Genomic DNA, 25,489 nt, shown 5'->3' on the forward strand with positions numbered 1-25,489 from the left:
GCGATGGCAGCAGCTGACGCCCAGGTTTTTTGGCCCCCCCTGGCATCCCAGCGGGTTCTTCTCGCAGCCTCGCGTGCAGCCAGACACGTTTGTCCCAAAAGCTCTTCTCTGGGAGGTGCTGGGGTGGATGGGGCGGGCGAGGGGGTGCAGTGGCCATAGGCAGAGCTGGCAGCTCCCTCCTGGGGGTGTGAGAAATACCCCGGCTGGCTTATTGTCAGCCCAGAGCATGGCAAGAGCGTGCATGCGTCAGATATTTACCCAAACCTCTCCTGCTTTGCAACGTGCCCACCGAAAAAAAAGGATCTGACAGCAATAAAACTGTCGGGCGGCTGCTGCGGCTGCTGCTTTTTTTTTAAAGTTCTATGATAGCTTCTCCCCCCCCTTTTTTTTAATAGCTAATGCATCTGTCACTACTTTCCTAATGAGCTTTCCGAAAGGGCCTTGGGGACCTCTACCTATCCATGTGGGTTTGGATAGGAGCTTACTCCGGGGAGGCAGAGAGAATTCAGCTCCCTTTTTCACCCCCGTCTTCTCCCCATCGCCCTCCCAAACTCCTCTCCGAGGGCAGGTTGTCCAGAGGGAGGGGAAGACAGCAATATCTCGGCACTCGGCGAGCTGGCGTGCACCCCCTGCAATCACAGCCAATAATGACAAAAAGACGGGGCTGCTGCCAGAGATAGAGAGCTGAGCTCCAAGCGTTACAGCAATGTCACAGCCTTGGGACTGCTGCTGGCTGCTACTGGAAAGAAATTTCCTCACAACAGGCAGAGTTATAGGAAGGAGCCATTGATTGCATTAAAAAACACCCTCCCCACCTCTTTTTTTTGGCATGCATTTTCAAGGCTTTTTTTTTTTTTTTTTTTTCTTTTTTCCCCTCTCCTTTCCCCCCCACCCCCTCCCCGTCCTCTCCATTTGCCATTGAAGTTGCGTTCAATAAAACCCATCGCCCGAGAGCGTCTGTTCGCATGTTCTCAGCAGTACAATGGGCAGAGGACTGCAGTGTGCAGAGGCTCAGCCAGCCTCACGCAGACAATGAGGGGGTGGGAGTGGGGCTGAGGGCGGGGGGGGGGGGGGGGGGCTTTTATTTTATTTTATTTTATTTTATTTTTCCCCCACCTGCCGGCCCCCACTACTAATTGTAATCACAAAAGGCAAATGGGAAGGGACTGGGGGAGCAAGGCTGTGGTTCACTGGGGTCATGGTCTCCATCAGTCATTCTCCCAGCCTGTTGCTGGGTAAAAGCCCGGCTTCTTGGTTTATCAAAACGACTGCGCGGTAAAAGCCTCTTCGCCCAAAAAAAAAAAAAGGAAAAAAAAAAAAAGCTGTTTCAACTGACTCAAAAAGCATGAACTTCCCATTGCTGTCCATGGGAGACTTTCCATTGGCTTCTCTAGGCGCAGAAGGGAAAACAGAGGGTTTGGTGACTCAGGCACAAACCTGGGATCTCTTCTTCTCTCTGACGCTGTTGGCAAATCGTTTCGGGCCCGATTCAGCAAGGATTCAGCAAGGGGCCGAACGCTGCCGTCCCTGTGCCGTTCGATAGGGCACGAGAGGATGCTCCGCTTGGCAGGACTGAATCTCTGCCTGTGCTGTGCCCGAGTTCCCCTCAGCCGTGAAATGTAACGGTGCTAACCCTACGTTGCACGACGGTGGAGAGCTAATAACTATTAACGCCAGGGAGATGCTTCCAGATCTCTAGATAAGAGGTGCTCAAGGAGGGAAAATTATTATCAACGTGGGCCAAATAGCTACAGGGGATTCGAAATCTGTTTGTATTTGTAGGATGTAACCGCTAAGGAGGGAGAGACTGGGACAATGGAGCATGCACAGCACTAATGGAATGAGCGTAGGAAAGAGGATATCTCTGGAGACCCTTAGAAACCATTTCCCAGTGGTAAGATCTGCTTGGGTTGTTTGTTCTTCTTCCCAGATGAGAGCTGCAGCCATGGACGCTTTTATCACTTAGGAACTGGACTAGACGGAGGGCCAGAGAGCCTACTGTAGGGATGAGCCTGCGTGGCTCTCCGGTGGGTGGGTCTATGGATTTAACAGGTCTCAGCTTCCATTTCTATCTTTCAGAGCTGCCCTTTATAACAGAGGAATCTGTCCTGGACGTTTCAGACCTGTTTTTCAAGTTTGTGGGATGCCGGTTTGGCCTCCGGTAGAGATGCGAGGGCATGACTCGGGCATCTTGAGGCTGCAGCTGCAGCAGAAGGGTTGTTCAGGGTGGGCACATCCCCATCCCATCCTGGGATGGAGCCTTGGGATACGGTTTGGGCAGAGGCGTGGATTTGGAACAGCCCCATGGTAGCACGTAAGCGTGGTGATTTCTTGAAGCCATTTCACTCGGAGATTCACTTTTTCCAGCTGATTCACGTTCCCGGTGCAAGCCCATTTCTTGCCGTGCTGACAGTAAAGCTCACTGAGGCTCTGCATCCGAATGCGCCGTGGTCCATGCCGGAGTCTCCTCACGGGCTCTGAGCCCGGTGGTGCCAGGAGCTGTACAAACACAGGTTGTTCCCTTGAGATTAAAACCAAGTTAGACAAGCTGGTTGTTGTCCGTGGTCTGGCAATGCTGAGAGACCTGTGCGTTGCTGTGCAAAGCATTGGGCAAGCACGTAAGAGATGGGCAGCGTCCGTCCCGGCTCCCCGGGAGCCTCCATCCATGCTTACCCACAGTGCCTCGCTCGCGGTGGCATGCACTGCTCCGAAATCGCAACGTCGCCTTTCCTTTGCGCCCTGAGATGGCCCCATTTTGTGTTACGGGGAGCCGCAGCCTTTCTCATTGAAGACCTGCAGCACACCATGCTCTTTTTTTTTTTCCTTTTTTTTTTTTTTCTTCTCTCCTGGACACTTTACTTAGGTTCTTTCTTCCCTCTCATTTTCTCTACCATCAAATGAAAGCCATTCAGACCAAAACGGTTCAGTCTGCTCTTTGTGTCTGGAAAACAGAACACCAAAGACAGCTGGACCTACCCGAGATGGCCACGGCCGTGGCAACAGTGGCTCTTTGTTAGCGCTGTTGTCTCTGCCCCTATCTCCAGTGTCTGGGGCCCTGTCTCTTTAAAGCTTTAGTGTGCTGTGTCAAAGCCAACAGAGAGTTCAGCTTATTAATGGATTCGCTAGGTTAATATCCCAACAGTTTGGCTTGGGGTTTTTTTCCTCTTTTTTTTTTCTCTTTTTTTTTTTTTTCCCACCAGCATAATTTAGAAAAGGGGGGGGGGGAAGGGGGAGAGAAAGATAACCCAGTCCCATTTCTGGGGAGGAGGGCACGGCATGGCTCATTGCTTTGGAGAAATGGAGCTGGAATGGTTGGTCGGGGCCAGGAGGAGGTGGTGGCCCAGCCCTTCGCCTTCCTGTCTGGATGTACATCTCTCTCTATCTCCTTCTCCTGCGGGGTTCCCTGCATCAAAGCTTCTTCCAGTTCTTATGCTAATGAGGTGCATTAATGCTTAATGACTGTGAACAGGCTTGTTTAATTGCACCTATCTGAGCAGGAGGCACGTTGCTGTATAAGAGGGAACGACCATGTAAGCAGCTGCATGCCCTCCTGGACAGTCTTAATTACATGTAAAACTGATGTGATCTAAACCACCAGGCTGGTGATTAGTTTAGTGAGGCAGGTGGTACTTTGCAATTCAGTGCCTCAGAAACTCTAGAGCAAGTGAGATCAGATTCTTTCGTAGGCTATGGAGGATAAGGCAAGCCCTGATCATCCTTGAATTTGATGTTGGGTGGGGACAAGCACGGCATAGTAGATTAATTTAATTAATTTATTGCAGTTAGTTTGCAAAGACATTATCCGCGAGCGGCTGTGCGGAATACTGAGCAGTCCCATTAATGCAATGCTATTTTGCCTGTAAATCCTCTCCCCCCGCCCCTTACAGGAGGAATGAGCTGCGATGGTCTCAGCTTTCTGCAGTGTTATCTCGCGCTGTTTGAATACGACGGATTGTCTGAACTACAAAGGGGCCCGGCGCTAATGCAAAGCCATCCCTATTGGCACCAGACCTAGATTAATGACTCTGCATGCATCGCCTTGGCTCTAAACTGGATTTCCCTAAAGCAGCTCAGGGCGCTGCTGTCGGCGCTCCCGTATCCGTGCCTCTCGCCGGGCTGCGACTGTTGGGCTGGCGAGAGCCCCCATCCCAACTGGGAGCCCCTCGGAGCGTGCAGGCTGTTAACTGGGGGTGCACAGGTATGAAGGTACCTGTCATCGCCAGCCATCTGCTGCTAATTACCCGGCCTCGCTTCTTGCCGTTATTTGTTTTGCTTTCATTCACCGGAGGGGGGATTTATTTTTTTTTTTTTTTTTTTAAAAAAAAAACCAAACCCAAACCTGTTTTAGAAATCACTCAGGGGAGTGAACCGAATACAGCAGCATTTTGGGGCTGGTTGTGTTCCCGGGACAGGCATCTCCCAGCTCACCGCTGCCTGGGGGCTCTCCATAGAAGCAGCTGCGTGCCCCCCTGGATGGTCTTAATTACACGTACAACTGATGCGATCTAAACCGCGTCCCCGCGCCGGACCCTTCCCCTCAGCCTTCTCTCCCTCAAGCGCTTCCTCCCCGTCCCCGTCCCGTCATCTCTCCTGTCTTCCCCTCTCCCTGCCCGCCCGGGCCCCAGCGGAGGCTCTTCCTGACGTTACTCCCACAACAACCACTTCCTTCCCGTCCCGGCAGCCCCCGGCTCCGCAACCGTCCCCGGCCAGCCCCGGCCTCTCGCTATCTCCCGGAGACCCTTCTTCTGCTCCTCCACTTCCAGCCAACGCTGTTTGTTTTGTAAAAGGGCTTATCTCCAACGTGGAGGCTCTTTCTGCATGCGGTGGGAGGTGACTCACGGCCCCGCTCCTGCCATCAAAGCCCTCTCCTGGTCTCTGTGACACCCGTGGGGTTTTAGGGTTAGAAAACCACCATGTGGGACATGTTTTAGCCAACCCGCATCCCCCCAACCCTGCCTCCCCCCAACCCTGCTGTGCCTCAGGCTTGTTGGCAGGGAGGGAGGGCCCGGCCATGGCAGCCGCCTGCTTGTGGCAGGAAGGCGGCAGGGCAGGAGGTGGGGAAGAAGCAGGCTGGGTGTGTGGCGGGGGGATGAGTGCTGCGGCATCTTCCTCGGCATCTTCCTCAGTGTCTTCCTCCCAGTCAGCGCGTTTCGCGCGGCCATGGCAGGGGCAGCAGCTGAGGAGAGGGGATGGCAGAGGGGAGACACAAGATGGCGGCTACTCTGAGGGGAGGACGGTACCCTGCCTGGTTTGGGGTGGGAGTTCTCCTTCCATGAGAGTGAGCCCCACTCCGAGGGGCCGCAGCTGCCCAGTTCCCCACAGGGGAAGACAGAGGCACCGCCGCCATCTGCCTTCTCCTCGCCCACCCCATCATGGCTGTTCTCCCCCTTGTCCCACCAAGGTGCGTTTTGCTGCGCCAACCCTTGGCCTTGCAATGGCCCCGAGGCAGACTTTGGGTGGAAAAGAAGAGTTTTCCTCTTGGAAAACCCATCCTGAGCACAACCCCATGGTGGCGGCACCAAGGCAGCCCCTGAGCGTCGTGGTGTTGCCACTCCCAGGGGCCCTGCCATGGCGTAACGCCGCCACACCAGGCATGGCCGCCCGCAGTACCGACCCCTCCAGTGGGCCCAGCACCCCCAAGACCCACCATCACTGTGAAAACAGAGTGTTTAGCAGAGAGACATGGCGATGGGGTGCGTCTGCCCGGGGCGGGGGGGTGCTCAGCCCTGTCTCCTCTACGGGCAAAACACCCTGGCGCCGAACCCGAGCCCGAGCGAAACCTTTTTTTAGCACTCCCCTATTTGCCAAGCGTACTTCCTTTCTTTTGATTCTTACCACCTACATACAGTCTGACTGCAACGGCAAAAAAAAAAAGAAAAGAATTGCAACATTCAGTAGAAGGCTTTTCTGTCTAATGACGTTAAATTTATTAACCAAAACTCCAGCTGCACCAGGCTGGGATCTAATAATATTCAGGCTATGGAGACATCAAGTAGAAAGAAGCTTAAAGCCCTTTTTATTTCACAGTAAAACTGTCAGTAAATAACTGGATTGTCTTGAGACTGAGAAAATGGGGATTTATCTTCCTGAACATGAAAAGTGTGCTTATTTTTTTTTATCAGCTTCAAAAAGCCCCAGCAACCTTGATTTTCCTTCCACACCGTTCTCAGCAGCACTGCCAAGCCCCAAAACCACACAAATCAAGAGACAGGCTCTAAAGATATTTTTAATTAAATTAATTCCTTTTCCTTCCTTCCCCATTTCTCCCTTGTCCCCTCCTCCATCCTCTCTTTCTCTCTCCCTGTGTCCCCAGCTAATGACTTCTAAGCACTGTGACATTTCAGCACTGGCTGTCACTAACACCACACCTCCGTGCTGGTTATAAATTGGGCACAGAGACATAAAATTCCCCGCAGAAGGTCCCCGTTTGATGATATTCTCCGAGGTAAATCTCCAATAGCTCCCTGTTTTCTTTAATAACGCTAATAGGCATAGATTAATTAAACTGTTATATTACTTCCTTCTTTCTACCAGCACCAGTTAGAAATCTTATTACCTGCTCCTCTCCGCTTGCCTTTTCCCCAAGGTGGTTATATTCCAACCAGTTACCAAGGTTTCTTGGAGGCTGTAGCACAAGGTGAAACGGCAGACATCGTCTCCGCGAGGCTGGATCCTGTCCCCAAGCCCTCGGCTCCGAAACCCCACCGACCTCGGCAGAGTCCGGGCGGGCATAAAGCGGGGTCAGGATGAAGCCCGGTTTGTCTGAAGAGGTTCTGTCTTGAAAGCAACAGCGGGGCTATTGTTGAGTCTGGATGCCCCCTCTAAAAGGGACCACAGCTGTAGGAAAGGGAATTGTATACATCCATCAACTCCTCCAGGGCCCCAGGATGTATTAGTTAAGATTGCGGGATAGCATGTCTCGGCTCCACTGAAGGGGTCCTTTGAATGACATGTTGGATATACTGTTGCACATCTGGCCGCTGTATTATTGAATTGCTCTACGGTTGCATTTTCCAGACCGCGGGAATGTGTTGGTCCTTGGCGGGGACGGGGGGAATGAAGGGGATGACATGTGGGAAATTAGAGGGACGCATCCCGCGGGGTGGGGTGGGTTTGGATGGAGGCTCGTGGTGGAGGCGGGGAAGGAAGGGGGGGAGCGAAGCAATGCTTTCACACAAAATGCCGTGTTGCCATTTGAAATCCACTCCAAAGCTTCCTGCTCTAATTAAATTTGTCACCATCGTTACTATAATGCCTGCCATTCCTCTGATGCTTTTTGTTCTCAGGGATCCCAAAATACGACAGAGGCGAGGGCAGAATCTCCAGGTCCTCCGTGTTTTCCTCTGCAGGAGTTTTTTTCTGAGCAAAACTGGGAAAATGCAGTTGTAGGAGCTGCTTTGGGGCAGGGGCGCAGCCACTTTTGGTTTGGGGACGCTGGAGCAAGGGACACGGAGACCGGGAGATCTGGGCAGCTCTTGCACTCCCACATAAGGTGTCTCCTGGGACCGCTAATTTGGAGGAGTTTGGGTGAGCGCCCTGGGAAAACCCATTGCAGCCCTTCTTGGGCTGTCCCTTGGGTCATCCCGCTCTTGGCCCCTCCGGACCCACACGGGAGCCCAGCGTCCCTGTGGCCACCGCTGCCCCTCCGCTCTTGGCACCACGTACAGCTGGCCAGCCACCGCTAGCCTGCCGCGAGGTGCCGCGTACGGCCGCTGCGCGCCGCGCTGGGGCGGGAGGAATTCACTAATTACTCGCAGCTCTTAATATGGCCCCTCAACGCTGCCAGGGTGGCGTGAAGGGCTCAGAGCAGGAGACACAACCTGCTCCATCGTGTCTTCTGTGTCAGCTCGCAGCGAACTGAATGCAAAAAGGCTGTCTGAGCCGCAAACAGCAGAGCCCTTGGAAATTTAAAGGTGCAGAGCACAGAAAACAAAGGCGAGGCGATCGCGCTGCTGAATATTCATCCCGGCGTCTGATCCTGCCAGGAGCAAAGCCCGCACAGCTCCCGTGAAAGCTGATGGGAGGGAACCTTGGTCTGAACTTCGTCTTGGGCTCCAGCCCAAATCTGAGGGGGGAGGGCAAATTACTCCTTAATGCACATATATCTTAGACTAAAACCTGATAAGGGAACTCTCCTATGTTAATTTACCTGAGTTATTTACTATACTGATTGCTGAAGGTACTCTGATTAGCGCATGAAATATTTCTATACCTTCGGTCTGATTAACCCATATCTGCAAAATAAATATTTGTCTCATTATAGTTATGCGATCGTGCAATCAAAGACCCTATCATAATGGGAAAGGGAGAGAGTATCCATGTAGAAAAGGCAGGGAATGGCGACACGGAAGGAGCGGGTTTGAGAGCAGGGAGACGTAAAGCAGGGGCATAGCTGGAGGGGGAGGCTTCGTGGTCACAGCCTCTGGACGAAGGGGTTGAAGTGCCGGGGAGGGCACGATTCTCCTCCCATTTCACCAGTGCTAATTGGGACTAATTCCGTTTGACTCAGCAGCCTTGCGCCAGTCCCAGCGAGAGGAGGGTCAGACCTTGGGAATCACAGGGGTGAGTCCCAGCAGGCTCCCAGCCTCCAGCTTTTTTGAAACAGAAGCAGGGAGTTCCCGGCAGCGCGGTGCGTGTGCCAGTCTCCCAGACGAGCTCTTAAAATAGCCCAGCGCACCAGGCTGTGCCACCGGGGGAGCGCGCAGAGGATGAAGTGTTCAGTCTTTCTGGCCCAGATCCGGGGAGAAGGTGGGGTTGGCAGCTCTCTGCCCAAGGCGAAGGTGTCTTAAAGCGCGGTCTGGGGACGAGGGCAGGCGGCACCCCATAACCGGGTGGCAGGGAGCAGAGGAGGTGGCAGCCGGCAACGCCGGCATCGCCATGCGTGCTGGACATCCTCCCTTGGCGAGGGGAGCTGTAAGTCATCTGGAGGAGAGGATCCCCCCCCTTCCTCTGCCGTTACAGGGCTGTTTTGCATATGCTCCGTTAGGAAAAGAGAGGAGTTTTATTGTGGCTGTACAGAAGAGCTAAGTCAAGAGGCTGCTTTATGGCTCGCGGGTCCCGGCGTAGAGAGGAAAGTGTCCCAGATGCAGCATATAGTAAAGGCTGGCAGTGTCGTGCGGCACTGCTGCATCGCGGAGCGGCTGCGAGCACTGCTCTGCAAAAGAGCTGAAGTCATTTTTCTTCTAAGGGCAGGGGGTAGTGGGGAGGAAATATGAAGGCAGCCCTGTTGCTAAGGAAATCTGCTCTTTGTATGGCCGTACATTTAGGTAATGCTAATGAAAGGCCATATAGTAGCGAGGTGCAGATGTCAGCACTGTGCACTCCTGGATATTTGATTAGCATTTCTTTGACTTTGCCTCCTCTAACAGAAATACCTGAGTACATGGATATTAGGGAAATAAAATCCCCCTTCTCCTCTGCCAACAGCCCATCAGCACGCGTTACGCAGAGAAAGGAAAAGCCTTACCAAAATAAGACACTCCATAATGAATGTGTGTGTTTTTTTCCCCCCACACACACCCTGGAGAGGATGAGAGCAAACATGTGATGAGAACAGAAATAGTCACATCACTTAATGCATTGCTGGACGGTACCCAGCCGGCACAGTGATGAACCTGGCGTAAGACCCGATAGCAGCAAACCAGCATAGCATCCTATTTAATGGCCGGTGGCCCACAGATGTTTTAAACCTCGAGACTGCATCTCTCAGAGGTTTCCCTTTTGACTCGAGCATCAGCGAGCTGCTTTTGGAAGCAAAGGCTGCGGATGCTCTACCCAGGGACCCAGCGCATCCGCGGATTAGCTGGTGCCTGCGTACGTGCGTGGCGTCTGAGCCCGGATCCGGTGATCTGGCTTATGAAGTGGGAGAGGACCCCGCGCTGCTGCTACAGAGCGCCGTGTCCTGCTCTCGAGCGTCGCTGGAAGAATGAGTCAGCCGTTTTCCTTCGCGCGGGGGGTCGAGTGGATGCCCCGTCTGAGTGTCACTAATAAAAGCACCCAGAAATGTAACCGCTCTGTGCTTGCATGTCGTGCTTGCGACTGTCTTAAAGACCAGCTGCTCTGCGTGAGACTTCCAGAGAGTGAGAGTGCTTGAATGAAGCCCTTATATCTCTCTCTGTTGCATTTGCTTTTTTATTTTTTTTGCCTTTTTTTTTTATTTTTTTGCCACACAGTGCAACGTCGGCTCTGTTCCTCCTCGCCTTTTGCTCTTGCTCCCTGGGGCAGCCCGCTGTGTCTCAGAGGCAGGAGGAGTGAATCCTCCCGGGAGTCTTCCAGCTCCTGTGAGGAATGGCCCCTCAGGGGGCTAAATCCGGCCGCGGGGCGCCGAGATGGCAGAGGCGTCCGTGCGTCTCTCCTTGATGACAGCAGCGCCTGGGACGGAGGTTTGCACGCCTTGCGGTGCGGCAGCCGGGGACGCCTGCCTCCCTGCCAGCACCTGCCCCTCCCTCTCGCCGTTGTGCAACATCCCAAGGGCAATTACAGCACTGCTTACGTGGAGGAGTGATATTGGGAAAGTATTTAGTCATTTTTAACTGTTCTGCTGGTGGCTCCCCTCCCTTAAGGTGGTTCCTATTTCTTCTTCTCCCTCTCCCAGCGTATCGTGGCAGCTCCTCGCGGCAGCCCCTGGCCCAGTGACCCATCTTGGGGCATCCTTGGGTACCGAGGGCTCCTCTTGGCGAGGGAGAGCCCGCGCTCCCGCGGAAGAGCCACATTCCCATCGGGCGACTCTTTTCCTTTCCTTTCCCCATCCTTCCCGTGCTTACTACAGTGATATTAAAGCTTCCGCGTCGTGATGGTGATGGCAGGGGGGGTGGTTTTTAAAGCAAAAGTAAGAGGCAGGAGGATGCAGAGCTGCTTCTGCTCTCGGAGGCTTCTGGACGCTTCTCTGTCTCCATCCCCAGAGTGATTTTCCTTGGGCCCAGTTTGTAAACAAGGCAATCCGTTTTGGCAGTTTGAGCGTTACTCCACAAACACGCCGTCGGCCCCTGCCCCCACCGCAGGCTCTCTCCGCTCCTTCTCTTCCTGCTGCCGAGCTGCGCGGCGAATGTTGGCGTGGGGCAGGGGTTATCGGGCACCCGTCCGCACGCAGGAGCGGCCTCCCAGCATCAGCAGGCGAGGAAGGCTCCAGCGGGAACTGGAGTCGAGTCTGCAACGGCCCCGTTGCTGCACTGCACGGCTCGCCCCGGTTCGGAGGGGCAGTCGCAAAATTGAGGAGCGTTCAGGGAAGTTTAGGGACACTGATGCGCTCCCAAGGAGGGATGTGGAAGAGTCTGGGTATTGTTTACCCTGGAAAGGCAGCGAAAAGAAGAGGCCGCGGTAAAAGAAGATAAGCTCACGTGTGCGCAAAAACAACACTAAAAAATACATGATTAGGGTTACAAAGTCAGGCACCGAGCGCGTAAGAAATCCCAGTATTAAAGACACCTGAGCGGCTTATGTCCGGTGGAGTGGTGTGCATTCATTAGGGCGCAGTCTTAATTCTGTGGTCATAAGCTATTTCTTCCTCAGGGGCTCTGCCTCAGGGAATGTGTGGGATGGACGGAGCTCGGTTAAAAGCAGCTCGGTGTCCCATATGTGGCTGTTCCGCTGCTATTCCATGTGCGGCCATCAAGCAAATCCTGCTTGGAAGACCCAATTGTCTCTTCCTCCTGGACCATCCTACAGTGCGAAATGCTGCGTCTGCTCTCGCCTCTTGCTTTTCCTTCCTTTCCTCTGTCCCTTCCACCTCCACGCTTCTCGGTGGGTGACAGAGGGGATTAGCGGGACCCCCCCAGTGATAACCCTGTTGGGGAGGGCTGGCTTTGCCCTGGGACCCTGGCCAGGAGGGAATACACTCTGCAGCTCCAGGAGGGCTGATGCAAGTGCAGCCCACATGCTTCACGCTGCCAGCATTTGATTTTTCCATCTGTTTTTTGTTTTGGTTCAGTTAAAAGCAGAGAGGAGAGGTGGATTTTGGTGTGAACCTCCTGTCTGTCTGCGTGCGCCGTGCGGGACAAAGGCGGCTTATCATGGAAAGCCCCAGGAGCACCCAGGAGTGGGCAGGGGGACTTAGCAGACATCGTTTCTGCGGAAGCTGCGGGAGAAGCGTACATTTAGGAGAAGCAGCCTTGCAGCCTGCTGTATGTATTCAACATCTGAGAGCTGAGCCAGCCAGAGCCCGGAGGGGACAGATGGAGGAATTAAGGACATCTCAGCTGGTCAGTAGGACCAAGGGATGCGTGGCGGGGAGCTGGCTCCCGTACCTGAACCACTTTGGAGACAGGGCTGGGAGTTATCACAGCTTTTCTTAGCAAGAGAGCCCTCCACCGGAATAATGTGTTGTGGACATAAAAGGAGATCTGGAGAGGGAATATTTTCACCCTGGAAGCTGCTAAGGAACTTGCATTTAGCTGCTAGCAATCTGTTTCAAGCTGGGTTTCTGTCCCAGGAAAGAGAGGGCAGAGCAGTCTTGCTGCCCTGACCAACTGTAAATTCTTTCCTGGCTTTGCTGGGAAAAAACAATGCGCTTTCAATGAAAACCTCCCAGAAATCCAGGACATGGGCATTTTATATGTCAGCCCTTTACCACTTTGGAGAGAGCAGCTAAGGAGACCGGTCAAGTAGATCCCCTGACTTTTATTTACTGACAAGTCAGTGGAGTGTCCCGTGAAGGACGGAGATGCTGCCTCCCTCCCTGAGCCGGGCAGGTCACGGTGACACACGTGTGACCGTGGGAGAGAGGCCAAGAAACCGTTTCTGAGAGAAGAGATCCGAGAGGGATGTGTGTAGCAGAGCACAAAACGCAAAAACCATGTTGAAACTTCGCAGTTAGATGCCTGCAGCAGCAAACCGGGGACCTTTCCACGAGGACCGATAGATTTCCCGCCTCACAGCATTTGCTTAAAAAGTATTCATAAATATACCCGCCACTGCTAACCATCCTTTTCTGCTGGGAATTGCCATTAGCAGCTAAATTCAGCGTTTTACATATAAAAAGCACTGAGACTTAATTCTGTGCAGTGCTTTCTTCAAAGCCCTTGTAGAAGAGACAACTCCAAGCTGGATTTCAGCTATGAGTTACGGCGACGTGTTGGGAAGCGGGGACTGTAACGCTGCTCAACCTACGATCGCAGCACCCAGGAGGTGCGCGTGGTGTGGTCAAGACGCGATGCCACGAAGGATGGGGTGCACTCCCCGAAAACGGAGCCCTCAGCCCCGTGAGTTGCTGCAAAGGGAGGTAGCCTCCATCGAGCACGCATGAGCAGCGCTCCCTCGGAGGCCAAAAATGGCCACGTATTCCTGGATGCAGCAAGAAGCGCATCCCTGATGCTAATTATCCCGTCGTGTTGCAAATCCCTGCTGCAGCATGGAGGGCTGCGCGAGTCGTTCAACCTCTTGAACACAGAGGCTGCTTTCTCAGAAGCACCTGGGCTTTCCCAGCTGAGGTTGTACCCGTGAAATGAGCCCAGAGCAAAGGTCCCTGTGGAGCTGCTGTTTTGGAAGGGAGATGCAGTCTCATGCTCTGGTCTGCAGAGGAGTTTCCAAACACGGGGAATTAGGATGGGATTTCAGTGGAAGCAGATTATCCCGTTCCTCCCTTCTCTGAGCACATTTTTTCCTCTGAAGCAGCACATGACAGGCAGGGCGGCAGCCGTGGTGGCCGCTCCCATGTGTGGCAGAGGGGACCAAGCCAAGAGCTCCGGAGGGTTCCCTGTGATCCCAGTGAGGCTGGAGCGGGAGCAGGGATGGCAGGAGCAGGATGGAGGGGGAGCAGACGGTGGGCACGGAGCTGCGGCGCTGAACGGGCGGCACAAAGCGCTGTCAGAACAGCAGGGGCTTGCGCTGGCGACGGCTGCAAATGGAGATGGAAAGGGCTGGAGAGGAAAGGACGTGACACAGCTGGTCCCCTTCGGCTTTGATCTCGAAAGCAGAGGGGTGTTGGCCACGGAGCAGGAGGGGGGAAGAAGGGGAGTGACTCATAAAAATATTGGTCTTTCCGTGAAGATGCAGTTACCTGAGGACAGGAAGGAGGAGGGAACTTCCCTGCAAACGTGGGGGGAGCTGGAAGAAAAAGTCCCACTTGTTTAGAAATTGCCAGCCTGCTTAGGAACACAAAGCTGTTTGCTTTGGAGCCAGAGGGTTGGTTATTTGCTGTGAGTTGCTGGTTATGTGCAGAGCAGAAGGTGGTTTGTGTGCTTGTTGCTTCAGGGCAGAAAAAAAAGAGAGGGAAAAAAAAAGGAAGAGATGATTTTCTTGGAGGCCTGTGCAGCGGAGATGTCTTTGGCAGAGAAAAGAGAGATCTCTTTCCTGCTGCTGGGCAAGGGAGCGGGTCGAAGGGGATAATCCAACCCCAGGTAGTTGAGGAGAAGTCAAGCGCACCCCAGGATCTCCGTTCGGAGGCTCTGGCCACGGGAAGGCTGAGGTTTCGCCTTCCTGACCACCGTGAGGTTTATGCTGGGGAGAGAGTTGTGGTTTACTCACAGGCACATAGATTTGCTTTGCGTCCCCGTCCCTTCCCCTGGTGAGCCGAGAGAGGTGCCCTGTCCTGCACGGGAGGACGCGAGAAGGACAGGAGGATGCGAGAAGGACAGGTGGACACAGCCGATGCCTGCCCTGCACCGAAGCAAGCTCAAACTTTCTCTTGCTGCTCCCTCCATGAGCCGTTGGGGGATTCCAGCTCGCGGAAGCCTCATAAGCAGCGTAGGACCAGCTCTAATTTTTATCCTGGAGGCAAAAATCACTGGAAATAATGCTTCATCACTCTGAAGGTCCTGACACCACCCTTAACCACCACATCACGAACCTCCTGTCGCAATTGTGATCTGCGTATGTGTCAAATCTTGCCTCGCAGATAAAAGCTGCTCCGCAGGCACCTTTTGTACTAAAATACGGAGCCTTTAAAATGTGAAAGAAACAACAAAATGTAGGACGCCACACAAAGCTGACCCACTGGGGACTGGGGGGGAAAAAAACCGCAAGAAGGAGGGCTTGACACACAAAAATTGTTTTGTTAACAAAGCATCATTGTTCCACTCTGAATCGGTTTGACTGGAGTGGTAGAAACACCCCATCTGGAGACAGATGGAGAGTTTTCTGGCTAAAGAGACGGCGGGAGGAGGGACGGCTGACAACCCAGCAGATAGCATTGTCTGCCGCTACCTTGGCAATGGAGAGGAGAAAGGGCGGGTGGCAGATTAGGCGTCCCCTTTGCAACCCTCCCGACACGCCGGCTCCTTCTGCGCCCTGGGCCCCGCGCCCGGAGGGAGATGTGCGCCCAGGCTGGCAGCTCGCACCCCGGGATAATCCTCCCTCGATTCTTGGCGGGGCTGGTTGGGTGCTCGTGGGGACCGGCGAGGTGTCTGGGGAGGCTACCAGCAGGCGGGTCCCCCCTCCAAGGTGTTTTCGGTGCACGCCATGCCGGCAGAGCCCAGCACGGTGAGATGGTACCGTACCGCTCGTGTGCTGTGCCAGGGCTTTGTCCGATGTGGTTTCAGCAGAACTGGGGGACGGAAGTGGAAACAGCTTCCCGAAGCGAGGACAGAAGGTTTGCCCCTGTGGATTGTTTTTGCCACTCGCTTCCAGGAGAGCGGGATTTGGGCTGCTGGGAGGATGCTGAGCAGAAACCAGCACGGTCAGAGCTGCAGGGACTAAAACTGGTGACAGCAGCCAGAGTTAACGCTGAGACGCCCAGGGACGGGACGTGCACGGGGGTGCTTGGGTGACCTGGCAGGTCTGCAGGACGCCTGGGGACCAGCACTTGGAATTGCCCTCGCCACCTTGCTGAGGTTGGGAGTGAGCGAGGGAAAATCTATGCTTGAACGCCTGGGGCCTCTTAGCTACAGCACACGCGAAACGCGAGATGGTTTATGGCAGCAGGCTCCGCTGGCACCGTGTCTGCTCTGCTCGACGAGAGCTCACCAACAGCCCCTGCTCCCTCTGCTGCCTTCCATGCCTGATGGGAAACTCCGGGGTGGGTTTTGCTCCTGCCAGAGCTTTGAGAGATCGTATCCTGCCCACCCTATCTGAATTCCTGATTACTTGCTAATTGCTTGACACACTCTACTTGCAATGCAAGAGACAGGCTCACGTCATCCTCTGTGGTTTGCCAGGGGAGAGTGTGAACCTCTTTTTGACTTGCCTTGAAATAGATGAAAAAGAATAGAGCTTGATATGATTAATGTGAAAACTTCAGCTTGCTTTCCTGCCTTGGCATCTGGGCCTCAGTCGTCTTAGCGTCGCCGTGCCATGTTTTTGGAGGGTTGGGCATCTGAGAGCTGATGGTGCGGGCTGCGGTGGCCTGGGCGCTCCTCTGCAAGGTCTGTCCGTATTCCCCAGCCGCTGGAGACATTTCAGGTTTGTGCAGCAGTCACGGAAGGATTCAGGTGGTTGCCTCGAGGCACTGCTGAGATAATACCTCAAGGGCTCCTATTCAAACCCACTGGGGCCTTTACATTTGCATGGTGGAAATGTATTCAGATGCACCATGGCTTTTCACTGAGCCCAGATGAGCAGGCCAGCTCGCCCCTCTCTGCTGCGGGCAGGCGGTCACCCATGCAGAGGGGATCAGGGGACCAGCACGGCTTAGAGACCGCTCTGCAAGAAAAATGACAGTAATAAAGTAAAAGGTGGGTCTGGTTTTGAGCCTCGGGGGTGCAGATGCAGCAGCACAGCGGTGGTGAAGGGTGTTGTGCTGATGCCTTGGTGTCCCCAGAGCCATCCAGCCTGTGCCAGGGAGCTTGTGGAGATGGGGGCAATATTGGTTTCCCCACCTGGCTCACCAGGTTTACCTCCTGCATCACCTGCTCTGGGACGGATCCTGCCTGGTCTGAGGAGGGACATGGCACGGGGAGGAGCGTGAGGGTGATGGGACGGTCTGCGTCACATTGTGCCATTCAGCGTACAAGGTCCCAGAGCGAAGTCCCAGAGCATTTGCATCCGTTGTGGCACCGGGGGTGACTTTGGGGTTGAAGCATGGCCCCAGGGAGGAGAAGTGAAGGGGGTCGCTGAATGCAGCGGAACACACAGCACGGAGTAAACCAGGTCGGATGTATTTACCTGAGCTCTTCTGCAAGGTGCTGTGGTTGTCCCAGAGGGAAGGAACCTGGACTTCGGAGAAGCAGGATGCTTGGACAGCCAGCCCGTCCTTTTGCAGCTGTTTGCCTGCCCTGAAACAACATCATTCTGCTGTCTCCGATTTCAGGCCTGCTGGGTGCAGGGACGGCTGGACGGGCGCAATCACCGTGCTGGCAGGAGCGAGGAGGTGGTGCAGGGCGGGCAGGTTCGGCTCATGCCAACTGCTGTCACGGCGTAGCACCCGTGACGTGGCTTTCGATGCCAGGAGGCCAGCTGGGGCACAGACCCCACTGCCGGGCACTGGCTGTCCTAAAAGGAGGAGATGTGGCCCAGGTCGCTGGTGATGCAGCAGAGCATCCACAAGCGAGGACCCCGACGCACGCACGGCGGCAGGTCAGGGTGCCGTTTGCTTTGACCTGCCACTTGGAAAGCAAAGTACGTCCCTGGGGACCCATGTGCCACCCACCCCACCTCCTGCACCGCTCCATCCATGCCGTCCCCATCCCGGCATCTCGCTGCACAGCTCTGGGCACGTGGCATGAAATCTTTCCCCTTGCTTTCCCCTGTGCAGAAAGGGGAGAAAAATCAGCATGTGAGCTCTCACGGGGGGCTGAGGGGACGAATTCACCTTGCTGAGAAGCGAAGGAGTCGCTGGGTAAAAGGTGCTGGAATAAGCTCAGGGTGGATTAATCTGCAGCGACTTCGTAGTCGCTAATCACCGGTGTGAAAGCGCCCGGCGAGGTCGGGTGCTTTGGGGTGGCATTGCACAGAGGCAGCACTGCCCGTGCAGGCAGCAGCAGCCGGGTCGCTCCTCTCTCTGCCTCCCAAACGCCTCCCGCGCCTGGCTCTGTGAATCAGCATTTTTGCAGTCGAAATGAGACAGCGAGGAAAGGCTGGAAGCTGTCGGGGCGCAGGGAGCCTGGCGGGGAGGAGGATGTCGGGGGGAGTACCTCGTTAAAAAGGGGCAGCCTGTGAGTTGGGGGTGGTCTCATGCCGTGGATCTGCAATCTGCTCCCTCTCGGATTTTTGCACGTTAGCGCCGTACACCCCTCGTGTGCGGCGGCGAGGTAAACAAGCGCTGTGAGCAATGCCTCCCCTTCTCGCTCGTTCCCTCCCCGCCGTCGGCGACGGGGGAATGTGACAAGCTGGCACCGGGAGAAAGCATGAAAGCGATGTGATCCGCTGCGGCTCCCGAGCCGAGAACCTGGGGAGATCCAGTTACAGCGACGGGGTTAGAACAAAAGAGATTTGCCTCCGGGATCAATTCCTCTCCATTTTCCGGGCTGCGCACGTGCGTGTGCGTGCACGCGCGTAACAGCCTCCGTCTCCGGCGGTTAGTGCTGCCGGCTCTGCAGCACGAGCAGCCTGGGGCCTGGCCAAGCACCAGCTCCAATGGGCTCCGATGCTCCGAAATGCTTCTTTTTCCCAAAACAGGGAGAGCAGGGTAATCCCCTGGGACAGGCCTAGGAATAGCAAGGCCGGGCCAGGCTCTGTGATGCTTGAAAACCAGGAGCAAAGCTGGGCGGTTGGCAGATGCCAGAGCTCCAGGCTTTCCTCTGCCGAGGCCCGACCCGATGTGGGGCTGAGCTCCACATGTGGAGCCGAGAGCGCTCGTGGTCCCCACGGATCACTGTCTGCTCCCCAGGTGTTTCGAGGTGACACCTCTTTTCCTCCAACACCAGGCTGGCCAGCGAGCAAAACCCAAACCCCTAAAAAGCCTTTTCTGCAACATAACGGCTGTGCCAGCACGGCGTTAACCGAGATGCCTTTAACCCGTGGCCGGGCTGGGGGCACAGCGAGTGTTTCACACGTGCCACAGCACCGGCTCGAGGAATTAGCGGAGTCCCCCACTCTAGGACGCTTGTCGCTCGTTTTGGAGAGGATTGGGCTTATTTGGGGTTGGGGTTTTTTTGGCATATTGCCTTCTCCCAAATGCCACTGGGGATGAGCGGTGGAGAGCACAGATGTGCATCCCGAGCATACCGCAGTGAGGTTCCTGATTTAAGGACTGTGATTAACCTCTTTACGACAGTTGCTAACCAGGTGCAGAATCGTAACGGGAAGAGGAGGAAGCTCAGTGAAAACAGCCAGTTTTCCTCCGTCACCTGGATGCCATTTTCTGCCTGGAAATCGGGCAGGTTTTAGGATTTTTAAAGGGCTCAGGGACACCCTGTTTCTATCAGCACTGCCCTGTAGCTGCTCTCCAGAGCCCGTCTCCTCCTTCCCAGCTTGGGATCCTGCAAACAAGGCATCGACGCAGCGTGAATCCAGCGCGAGATGTGCCGGTGTGCGGGATGACGGGCTGCGGAGCGTGCCCCGCTGGGGGCTGTGTGTGCAGGGGCGCTGACGAGAAACGAGGCAGAAAATCACCCTGGATTTCCTGCCCTTCGTCTTGTGAGTCTGAGCTGGAAGAGCACCATCCCTTGGGCAGAAAAAGCTGCGGCCTCTCCCAGGTGTTCCTGCGTGGGATAGGTGGGGGAGCCGGGACCTGCACACGTGGCCGTGCACGTGGATTTGGCCAATCCACATTTCCATGGAACCTTGCACTTTGGAAAGCTGGGCATCGGGAGGAGAAAAGTGGTTTTCCATGATTAGGCATGAAAAGGAGGAGCCGTTGCAGCTTGTGTTTTGCCATCAAGGGTTAAACCAGGAGCTGCCAAATTTGCTCATTTTCAGGAGATCTGGCATCTGTGGGACTCAGGGCTCCTCTGCGCAGGAGTGTCACCAGCCTCCCAGGTCTGGGTTTCGTGGGTGACACTCACAAGTGCCGTATCTCACCCGTCCCCCCAAGTACCGCTCTGGCGTCACGGTCGGTTTTAGATCGACTTCGAAGCTGCCCGCCGGCCGGCCAAGCGCTGCGGTGTGTGGCGGGCATGGGCATCTGCACCTCGCTTTCTGGAGGTGCAAAAGGGCCGGACTCTTATTCCCACTGGCATGATGGACCCCCCTGTTGTACCTCCTCCCCTTTCCATATCCCCATGTCTTAACCGCAGACAAATCCCTGTGTTTTTCTCCCACAGGGGAGGCTGCAGGCTGTATTTCACACTGGGGCGTCCCCAGGCAGAGAGCGGCGGTCATTGTGCCCCCAACGCTTCTCAGAGTCAAGAGCTGTCGTGTCCTTTGGGAAAACGGCAGGGATAGAACGGGATGGGGACCGGGAAAGAGGGGAACCCCCAAAGCGGGCGAGTAGACGGGCTTGGGAAATGTGAAGAGACAGAAAAATGTATTAAAAACAATTAATAGCTGCTACAACCAAGGATTTAAACTGAAACCAAAGCCTTAGGGAGGGAGGAAATGAAGTGGCTTGCGATTGTTATTTTATTGCTTAATATTTTTTTTTTTTAAATATGATATGCTAAATGCAAATAAGCATTCTTACTGAGCAGGAGAGGGAGGGGATGGAAGACATGCCGGGAAATGTGAGTGGGATCTAGGTTTTGCATCGTTCGCTGAATTACTGGCAGGTCTTTTGTAACATCTGTTAAAAATAAAACAAACATTCATTTCCATTTCTCGCTGCCTGAGATGGCTTCTGCAAAAAAATTTCAACCTGTCCAGGAATTTGTCTTGAAAGTTGCCCTCCCTCTCCTCACGCCTCCTCTTCTCCAGGGGAGATTTCCTTCCTGGACTTCCCAGGGGCTCCATTAGCCCCACATTAAAGCCTTTTTACTTTGCTCTAAAACTCTCCATCGAAGTAAAAGGAATTCTAATAAACCGCTGGGAAGACTCTGCTATTCACTCTTTCCATGGAAACACGGCGCTGCCTCGGAGCAGAGCTCCTCTCGACGGAGCCTGGGTCACGGCAGGAGGAGACCAAGGAGGGATGGAGAGATGGTTTCCATTATAACAGACCTTTTGAGAGAAATAATCGCTGCTCTCCCACCAAGGAAAGCCTTCGAGACGACGGGGGCCTCGGCACAACGCGGGAGCGGGGCCGGCCTCGGAGGGGGTGGTGGCGTGAAGCGGTGATGTGCCGGGTGCTGAGAAACTCATTAAAACATCTGATTAGTGGAAACGAAGGCGCCCACCGGTGACCGATTCCTCTCTCGATGGGAGGGACGAGTCCAGGAGGGTGGCTGGACCCGGTGCTGCGGGCAGAGGGGGGGCTCGGGGCTGGGGACGCGGGGTGCGGCGAGGGGACGGGGTCACAGGAGGATATCGGTGGCTCCTCACCCAGCGCTGGCCGAACATCACACCGGGCAAATACGTTTTTGAAGGCCCCAAAAAAGCCTGTTGGCTCTGGGAGAGGGTTTCCGGCTGTCCCCCAGGTCCCAGGCAGGAGCTGGTCCGAGGGGGTCAGTGCGATGGCCGCCCTACCTAAAGTGACTGCGATATAATTAATTTTGAGCCTCCTCGCAGGCACAATCATCCCAAGCGTTGCCGCTCCGACACCGCGCTGCAGGATGAAGGATGATTTTATTTTATTTTTTTTTTTTTTGTCCCTAAGCACGAGGAAGCTCGTTAGAAATAGCCCGAAGGGCAAAGTTAGGAAATGAAAATCCATCGGATCCGCTCGGATCCGGTGCACGGAGCTTGATGAGAGTTGGGGCAGAGCTGCCTCCTCCCTGCCTGCAGGGAGCCGCGAGCGCAGGGAGAGGTGTCACCCGGGCCAAGGGACGAGAGCAATCCATTGGGATCATCGGGAGCAGGGCTGGGGGAAACTCAGCCAGCAAGAGAGCTGAGAGGAAGAGGAATGAGGAAGAGACAGCTCAGAGCATCCCGTGTCGGCACCGGGGAGTTCCCAGGGACCCCGGGCCAGCGGAGCGCGGCAGGGCCAGGCGGAAGGGGAGGCTGGTGGGAAAAAGCTCATTTTCCTCAGCATGGAGGAGGAAGCCTTATCTTTGTAGGTCGCGAGACACTGACGGCGCCGGAGCGCCTTTGTTTTAGCAGCTCCAGAAATGACATTGCAATGAGTCATTATTTTTTAGCCCCCCGGGGGCAGGAGGCTGGGGGGGAGGGGGGTGTGTTACTTCCAGGGAAGCCTCCGAATTTGATGGGCAAGGTGAGCTCTGCCCTCGCTGCGGGGAAGATGGGAAGAGGCTTTTTGACGCCGGTCATGCTGGGTTTGTGGTACCTCGGGGTGAGATCTGCTCTGCAGGGACAGCCAGTGAACGCAAGGAGCACGGGGCCATGTCCACTCCTGTGGCGAGGGGCTGGGTACCACGCACGGGGATGCTCTGGAGCTGGATTTCACCAAGAAACTTTCCCATCCCCACAACTATGCAGCACCATCCTCTGTGAGCTCGGAGGCTTTAATGAGTAAAGTTAATTGGGGCGATAGGTGATGGTCTCCCACCCAGACGGTGGTTGGGCTGAGACAGACGTGGCCGTGTCATGCAAATGGAGGTGACGTGGGGTGCCGGCACGTCAGAAGTGCCGAGAAGTCATGAAATCAGCCTTTGTGAACTCATAAATCACAGAACTATGAAGCTGCCAGAAAAATCACAGCATTTAATAAACAAAGTGTTTGGTGGTGATTTGATTTGCATATGGGGCTCTCGGGGGCTTGTGGTTTCAACCTTTCTCCTCACCGCGGTGAGGGCAGGGTTTAAGGACAGCAGGGCTGAGGTTCTCCTGAAATCACAGGACTCCCGGAGTAGGGGATTTCAAAGATAGGAGAGCCAGGAAACAACCCAGATGGACCAGATTGCTGAATTTATGGGATCGTGGTGTAAAAATAACAAATCCTTTAGTCTTCTCTCAGTCCCAGAGGAGAAGCCTGGGGGTGATGTCCACTGGATGGTGTCCCACCTTGGCTTTACTAGGGCAGCAGTCCCAGCCTGTGGTGCCAAACGGTGGAGGAGCTCTTCCCTGTGAAGGACAGGGTGCGATCGGTGGTTAGGGGGAATAAATACCGAGTCCCGGGAGAGCCGTGACGTCCCAGCTTGGTTTACCGTCCTGCAGAGAGGAGGCACGTGTGAAGTCGGAGGTGGCCGGGAGCGTGCTGTGGTGTATTAGCTGTAAACAGCCAGGCTGGGGCTGGGATGGGGAGAAAGGGGACGAGGGAGTTGAGAGCAAGCGGTCTGCTTTGGCAGATGCTGGGTCCCCTTGCAAGGTTTGGTCTGTTTTGCAGCTTGATGCCTGCTATCTCGAGTAATTAACAGGGAAAAGAGAGGGCCTGGTTATCCATCCTTCAAGAGCAAGGGGTTGAATTGAAAGGCAGCACCTTGGAAGTGGATCAAATAGCTCTCCAGCCCCCTGCGTACGGCTCGGAAACTTGCTGCCGTGCTGCGTTATCAAGGTGAACAGCTTTAGTTCAATTAAAGTGAGGCTCAGAGTGGAGTCATGGGAGGAGGCAGGGCTGGGCGCTCGCACCCTTCGGGCAGGAGCCAGCGCGCACGGAGCTGCACGGCAGCGACCCCGGCCAGGGCACCGCTGGTGGCAGGACGCGGGCATCCCGGTGTGCCAGGGCCACCAAAGCTCTCCCTGGCGAGCAGCACTGTGTGAGGGGACCAGCTCCCCCTCCTCGCCTCTGCACCGGATTTTGTTTACCCCTTGGAAAAAGAGGTGTGCAGGGAAGAATTGCTCTTTGTTACCGTCTCCCTTTCCCCCCCTTCTCCTAAAATACCCCCCCCCCAAAAGCAGTCGCTCTCAGTGATGAGCTACCATCAGCTCACCGTGCACCTAAATCCCCGCAGATGCTCGGCGCTGGGAGCCCGCGCGCCTGTATTTTTCCTGCTGGTCCCTGCCTGGGCTGCAGCTGGCTACGGCACACAGAAAGCTGCAGGTGTGATTTGTTCATTTGCCTCCACTCCCCCCTCCCCCGGGTCCCCCAGCGCTGCCTCCCTCTTGCTTTCCTTCCCCGCCGCCACGCAAGCCCACCGAGCTCATCCCACCCGGCTCATCGCAGCGGCGAGACCCGCATCCCACCCCACGCCGACTCCGGCATCTCCCCGGTGCAGTGCTTGGCGGAGGGCTGGGATCGCTGGGGCTGGTGTGTGTGTGTGTGTGTGTGTGTGTGTGCGTGGAAAGGGGAGGGGGGGTTAATCTGATCCTACGAGGTTGAAAGAGGAGAAAAAAAAAAAATAAAATCAAAACTATAAAAGAAGGCAGCAGCCTCCTCCTTTTCCCTCTCCCCCGCTCCAGAGGATTAAGCCTACAAAAAAAAAAAAAAAGAGAAAAAAAAAAATGTCTGCAGCTTTCTGTTGACCCTGCATGATGGCATTTTTGCGCTCTGTGTGCTGCCTCTGCTGATTGCTATTCCTGGCACAAACACACGCACACACGCACACACACACACACACACACGCAGCCCCAGCACGGCTCACACGGGCACGGCGAGCCCACTCCAAAAAAAAAAAAAAAAAATAAATTAAAAAACCAAAACAAAACCAAACCAAAAAAAACCCCAACCATCCCCAAAACCCAACCCAAGCCGTGCCCCTCGGCGTCCCTGGCCACCCTGGGCTCTGCAGGGAGGGCCACCAGCACCCGCTGCCGCTCGCCCTCTCCTCCACCCCACTTCTCACCTCGTCCCCAGCTCCAGCGAGCACTTTCTGCCGGAGCCGCCCGCAGCCAGAGCCCTCCACCACTCCTACCGCTGGCATTACATTTTCAGGCTGGATGCTATAGGGCCGTTTCTAATTACCTTATATCCCCTAGTGGTCTATGAATAATGGTTAGTGAAGGAGCTCAGAAGGGCTGCTGAGAAGGGAAGCAAAAAAAAAAAAAAAAAAAAAAAAAAAAGAAAGAAAAAAAAGGGAGAATTGTGCTATTTCTCACATTTTTTTTTCTAAGGCTCTAATCTGGCTACTGTGCTCTGGAAGAGGAGGAGAGCGAGCCAGCAGGAGAGAGAGGAGAGAGCGAGGACCATCGCAGGTATTGTTGCAAGCTACATCTTTGTGCTTTTTTTTTTTCCTTCCTTTTTTTTTTTCCTGTCTTTTTTTTTTTTTTTTTTTTTTTTTTTATTAAAGCCGCAGCAGAATTGGAGGATGGGGGGCGGGGGGGGAAGGAATGTTATGTGCGGACGGAGCTTTTTCCGGATTTATTTTTCTCTTGTGCAACTCGTGTGCCGCTGCGATTGAATGGATGCACGGCACCGGCATCGCGGAGTTTGGGGGGGGGTGGGAGGGGGGGTGGGGGGGTGGTTGTTGTACGTACGTGTGTGTGTGTGTGTCCGTGTGTGTGTGTGTGTCCTGTTTGCGGCAGCGGCGGAGGAGGGGGCGTTGGAGGGGGGGGTGGTGGGGGGGTGTTTTGCTTTTCTGGAAGTAATAAAGAAATTTGCAACCGGTCCAAAAAACCTCCTGACTTGCCGATTGATGGGTGTCTGAACAAAGATACAGCTGAGACTTGGAATATTTGTGCGTGTAAGGGATGGATTCGTTTTTGCTTGTCCTGGCTCCTACTTTTCCAAAGTTAAAAATAATAACGGGCACGGGGCTGCGAAAGCCTCTGCAGAGGGAAATCTTCCAGGGGAGGCTTATTTAATTTAGGAGTT

General features: G+C 54.8%; 1 protein-coding gene across 1 annotated transcript in view; it reads left to right on the forward strand.

Moving 5' to 3' along the window:
* The first annotated feature begins 1,153 nt into the window (after positions 1-1,153).
* RAI1 (retinoic acid induced 1) overlaps positions 1,154-25,489 on the forward strand; it is a 63,932-nt gene continuing 39,596 nt past the window's right edge. Inside the window, 3 exon segments of the mRNA XM_054212587.1 lie at positions 1,154-2,513; positions 3,888-4,198; positions 24,790-24,870. The gene's annotated coding sequence lies outside the window, so the exon portion shown is untranslated.

The sequence above is a fragment of the Rissa tridactyla genome, chromosome 8 (assembly GCF_028500815.1).
Source record: "Rissa tridactyla isolate bRisTri1 chromosome 8, bRisTri1.patW.cur.20221130, whole genome shotgun sequence".
Classification (NCBI taxonomy): Eukaryota; Metazoa; Chordata; class Aves; order Charadriiformes; family Laridae; genus Rissa; species Rissa tridactyla.